Source organism: Nelumbo lutea, chromosome 1, assembly GCF_056320005.1.
Source record: "Nelumbo lutea isolate HS-2025 chromosome 1, American lotus-T2T, whole genome shotgun sequence".
NCBI classification, from domain to species: domain Eukaryota; kingdom Viridiplantae; phylum Streptophyta; class Magnoliopsida; order Proteales; family Nelumbonaceae; genus Nelumbo; species Nelumbo lutea.
The window spans coordinates 46075152-46081350 of record NC_142684.1 but is presented as its reverse complement, the minus strand read 5'-3'; positions in this window follow the sequence as shown (position 1 = coordinate 46081350).

Below are 6199 nucleotides of genomic sequence, written 5' to 3'. Positions count from 1 at the left end.
AACGGTCCTTCCGGGAGTTGAAGAGTTATTGCTCACGAAGTCGAACCCCGGAGACGAGTTATTCCTCTTTCTCTCAGCTAGAGATGAGGTGGTCAGCTCTATACTGGTCAAGGAAGAAGACCGGGTGTGAAGGTTGAACTACTACATCAGCAAGGTCCTCAATGGCACAGAAACCGGGTATACAAATCTAGAGAAGGTAGCCCTGGCCCTAATCACCTCGGCAAGAAAGCTCAGGCCATACTTCCAAACCCATAGCGTCTGAGTGCTTATCGACCAATAGACCTTTTCATGAGCTGGGCCGGGCTGGGCTCGGGTCGGGCTTTTACTCATCATTAATGGAAATATGCTAGGCTCGAGCCTGAACTCGGCCCAACCAATGGGCCTATAACTTGGGCCTGAGCCCGGCCCTGATAAAACGCCTGAAGCCCGACCAAATAAAAAAATTACAATTTTCCCTATTCAAATTAGAATTAAAAATTCATATGGTTTTTTTTCCTATTTAAATGAACAATGGACCTAAAAGATCATTTTTTCCCTTTCTTTTACGTTTTAAAACACAACTTTACATTCTTAAATCAAAAAATTCATTCAAATGGACATAATCACATAACCCTTTTTAAGTCTAATTTTAGGTTGGGTCGAGCCAGGCTCGGGCCGGACTATTTTGACAAAAACAAAGCCCAACTCGAATTTATTGCGGGTCAAGGTTTTTGGCCCGAGTTTAAGCCCACGGGCCTATAAACATGTTCAAGCCTGTCAGGGGGCTGGGCCGAGGCGACCCATCGGGCCACTCAGCCCATGAACAGGTCTACCGACCAACCTCTCAAGCAAGCTCTATAGAGGTCGAAAGCATCTGGCCACCTAGTCATTTGGAGTGTGGAGCTAAGTGAATTCAACATTGAGCTACGCACCTCAGCCAGGCATCAAGGCCCAGGCCCTAGCTAACTTCCTCGCCAAATGTACCTTCACGACACAAGATCCAGTCACAAAACTGTAGATATGGACTCTCCATGTGAACGGTTCATCCAACAAGCAAGGTAGCAGGGCCAGCCTCATCCTCCTTGGCCCAGATAACACAGTTCTGGAGCACGCCCTCAAATTCGAGTTCAAGGCCTCCAACAATGGTACTGAATATGAGGCCCTAATTGCGGGACTTTGGCTCACCCTAGACCTTGGTGCATGATGAGTCGAGGCCTTTAGTGACTCTCAACTAGTGGTCAACTAGATCCACGGCTAGTTTGAGACACAGACCTTGACCATGGTGAGCTACCTACAAAGGGTGCAAGAGCTCATCCAACAGCTCAAACATTTCACCATTCAATAAAACCCTCAAGCCAAGAACATCCAAGCTGACACACTCTCAAAGATGGCTAGCTCGCCACAAACTGACCTCGACCCAACAGTGCAGATGGATATGTTGGCTCAACCTAGCATAGCACCAACAGCCTTACTCATCCTTCCAATTCAGCAAGGTCCGTCCTAGATGGACCCCATAGTATAGTACCTTCAGGATGTCACGCTACTAGAAGACCGATCCAAAGCCAAAAGACTTACATACAGGTCGGCCAGATATTGCCTCATCTAGGGACAACTCTACCACTAGTCACATACTCTCCCCTACCTGAGGTGTCTCCCCCCTTCTAAGGTTGACTATGTCCTTAGGGAGATATACGAAGGTATCTACGGGAATCACCCCAATGCCCGAACTCTGGCTCACAAGACACTCCAGCAAGGTTACTTATGGCCGACCATCAAGTAGGATGCAGCCTAGCTCGTTAGAAAATGTGACCGCTGTCAAAGGCACTCCAACCTCCATCACTAGCCAACGGACCCCCTTGAAGCTGATCACTAGTTCGTTGCCCATCGCGCATTAGGGAATGGATATCCTTGGCCCCTTCCCTACCGCGGTCAGGCAAAAGAAGTTTCTCATGGTTACAGTGGACTACTTCACCAAGTGAGTGGAAGCTGAGGCCCTGGCACACATTACCTCATAGAATAACTAGAATTTCTTCTGGCAAGGTATTGTCTATCGTTTTTGCATTCCTCGAGTTCTCATCACCAACAATGGCACGTAGTTCACTGATCGCAAATTTGAAGCCTTTTGCACTGACCCGAAGATCAACCACTAGACTACAACCGCTCACCGACCTCAAATCAATGGACAAACTGAAGTGACCAACCGAATCCTACTACATGGTCTGAAAACTAGACTCAACCAGGCCAAGGAAAGGTGGGTTGATGAGTTGCCTAGCATTCTTTAGGCGTATAGGGCTATACCGCGGATAGCTATCAAAGAGACACCATTCAGCCTAGCATACGGGGCTGAAGCCAAGATCCCCATAGAGACAGGCTCACCAACTCTTCATACCGAGTTCTACGACAATGAGCAGAACAACGAAGACCTCCGCATAGAGCTTGACCTGGTGGAAGAAGCGCAAGACCAAGCATACCTTAGGATGGTAGCACATCAACAAAGAATGGCCAAGTACTACAACTCCAAAGTCCGAAGAAGAAAGTTCAAGACTAGCGACCTCGTACTTTACAAAGTCATAGTACCCACGCCAGGAGAGGGAAAGCTCGAATCAAACTGGGAAGGATCATATAGTCACCCAAGTTCTCAGACCTAGTACCTATAGACTAGAAGACCTCGATGGAAAGCCTATACTGAGGAGTTGGAATACTAAGAATCTAAGAATGTACTACCAATAATTCAACATCAATATAGACAGTTTTCCTCATAATTCAGCTATTCAACACAGATAGCACAACACAACACACACTGCACACATGGCATTGGGTACACCGCACAATACATACTACACAACACATCATTTAGCCAAGCTCTTAATAGTTGGAACGACTGTGCATTGACTTGACTGACCCATAATAGCCAGAGCCTGCAACACATAGTCACATGCTAGCTCAGCAACACATAGCTGATCAAGTAAGCTGACTCGGCCAATGATGGCTACAGCCCAAAGCAAGGAAGAATGCTCCCGCCTCCGAATGCCAAAGGGCAATCACCAAACTTTGCACACCCTACTGACAAACAATCAGATCAGAGCTAGCTGAGGAATGGCTAGCTTACAAAGAGTCCAAAGCTCTCTAAGACCAAGTGCCACTAAGAATCCCCCAAGTGATGAGAGCTCAAAAGCACTTCGTCCAATGAAAGACAATGACTGAAGATCTCAGCTACCCTAGACATCAACCAAGATAACACTGAGGCTTACAACTAAGTTCGACAAAGTAAAAGGAAAAAAAAGAGAGAACAAGATAAGCAAGCTCAAAACAAAAAGTGTTTTTCGTTAATTATAAAACAAGTACATCTATTAAAGCTCAACATACCGAGTTGCATACATTAAAAAAAAAGAAAAACATCAAAAGAGTCGAACAAAAATAGGGGTCGAAATAGCCATAACCAGCAAACACTTCACTCCTCGACACTTCAACAACAGTGACATCACCCTCGACAGATGTATCAGGACCATAAGGTCCCAAGCCCTGCACAACTTCAGCGGCATCAGGGAACCGACAAGAAACTTTTCTCAACAGAGGTAGAACCCTGCCTCCCAGGAGCACGTGGTGAAATCGTCCATCTCATGGTAGTACTCCTCCGAGGCCTTGAACTGGGCAATTACCTCCTTCCTCAACCCCTATCTCATAGAGCCACCGCTTTGCCCGAAGGTGCTCAACCATGGCGATCGCCGAGCAAGTGTTCTACAAAAGAGAAATTAAGTGTTAACATAATAAGAGTAACCAACCAAAGTAAAGGTAACTAGTGTAAGCAAGAAGACTTACCAATGTGGCTTGAAGTATGAGTGCGCTCTCCAAGGTGCCGCTTGAAGACTCAAACAACTCATGAATCATGGCCGGTGCCAGCTGACCACGAAGAAACTACTCGGCCACACCCTCTGTTCCTAGCCCATCCTCGAGCCAAACACTCCACCGTGGCATGTAGACCATGTGGTCACTACCCTCCAATATGTTATCCCACGGAGGGGGAGAGTGGACATCCGAAATACCCTCCTCTGGGTCAACTACAATGACCTCCTCGTCAGCTTGTATCGCCCTCTTCTGTAGTTAGGGAGTGTGCTCTACAAATCTCGACTACGTTTCTTCATGTCAAGGTTGGGTCCCCTGAGCTCCTCTGGACCACGATCCTCATATGACGGGTGGTCTCCTCTGTTAGATAGTTTTGTATGCCCTTAGCTTCAATCAAAATTGATGTACTTTATGAGTTTATTGTAAATGACTAAAAGTGCATATTTAATTCATGTTCCCTTGGTATGTTTCTGTGTAATACCTTTAAACTGGACACTTATTGAGACTCGTGTTAGTTTAGAATGTTCACAGCCAGTGGGTCGGTCTGGGGAGACCTATCCTGACAAGGCTGACACTGTGGTGCCACCAAGTCGATGGGGCGGCTTGTCTCAGCTACCGGGGTGAGACCCTAGGCACATACAGTGTGGGATTAATTGAATCTTTGAACTGGACCAGATTTTCAGTGTTGCCCTGGACCTTGGAGATTGATGGGCAAAACTGGAAAATTACACCCGACCCCTAGACTCGATTATGATACTGCACTAGATGTCGGATCGGGCTATCTTTGATGTACCAATCAGTGAGATCCTTAGCGGGGTCAAAACCTGAGTATGTTGGGACAATCTGAGAATTCATCTAAGTAGGTGATCATAGTGACAGGATCAGCCCCTTTGTCGGACAAAAGTAATGATCGGGGATGCACTCTCACTGTTGGAAACCAAGACTGCCGGCAGCCGATTTCAACCGTTGAGATTTTTTTTGCAAAGTATATTTTATATGAGATATAAAAGTATATACATTATGGTTTCTAAAATGTTTGCAAAAAGGTTTTAATTCCCGGGATCCATATAAGTGGAGAGTGCAACACTGTTCCTTGCAGCCGAGGGAGAGGTCCTCTCTTGTCGGGCAGTGTATGATCATTAAGGGCTGAGAGGTTAAGTGTAAGACCATTGAGGATAATACCTGATGGACTAATCTTGCATCTGCCCACAGTCCCTGGGTGTTACAAGGTGGCTTGGCCCAATGACCACTTAGGGTAAGTGTTGGGCCCATAGAGCCCATTCGATGGGTTTCAGGGGGTGCACTGTCTTTAACAGTGTATTCGACCAGGCCTTGTAACAAAGGCTGGGCCGAACCCATGTGGATGATGTGTAGATCAATGCTTGGGTCCCACACCATACAAGGAAGCCCAACTGGGCAGCAGTTAGGAAGGTTAAGTGAGCACATAAGCTTAATGGGCCTAAAACCCATTTCGAACTGGGCTATTTATTTAGAGGCGAATTCTGAGATGGATTAGCAGATAGGATAGGGTCTTAATCCTATCCACTCAGAGAGTCCAAATCTGAATGTGATTCAGATCTAGAAACCTCCTAATGGGATTAGGAGAAAGCTAATCTAATCTGCAGATAAGATAAGGGTTTATCCTTATCACTAGAAGAGAAGGCTGATCCAAATATGATTTGGATAAGCAGCTCCTAATGGGATTAAGGAGCTGATTTTTTAAGTTAACAAAAGGAAGGAGGGGGCGGCAGCCTTTGAAGATATACATCAGATCTTCTTTAGTGCTGAAATCAAGAAGAGAGAATTCTGCACCCTGCGAATACTCTCTTGCCGCCTCCCTGTTCTTGTCACCCTGTTTGCCAGTTCGATCTCCAGTTGTGGGAGAAGTCAAGATTGGATCTTGACATCAGTTCTTTGAGAAATGATTGAGAAGGAAGTTGTGCTCACGTACCATTCTACTGATTCTTGCGAAGGACAGAGTTCTTGGGGAAGAACACTGTTGATTCTGCTTCATCCTGCATTGCACCATCTTCAGTGGGAGCAGTCTTTGGATCCTTCCTTGGGCGTGAACACCTTCGTTGGGAGATATTACTTCTCCGTATCAGGTATAATTCTCTTCATTTTGGTTCAGATCTGGTTCATCTTAAGGTTCAAGAATGATCCTTAAAAATATGATTTTCTAAATAGGGAATGTGATTCCCAGTTGAAGGGAGAGAAAAATTTTTGAAATTCGCCCCCTTATTCCGCAATCTTTGGGCGTCCATGGGATGGATCTCTCATCCCTTCATCCTCATGCGTAGCCATCTCAGCACCTACACAAGATGAGAAGTCAGTACCAAGTTAAATAGTTCAGAAAAGAAAAGAGATTGGTAAATCA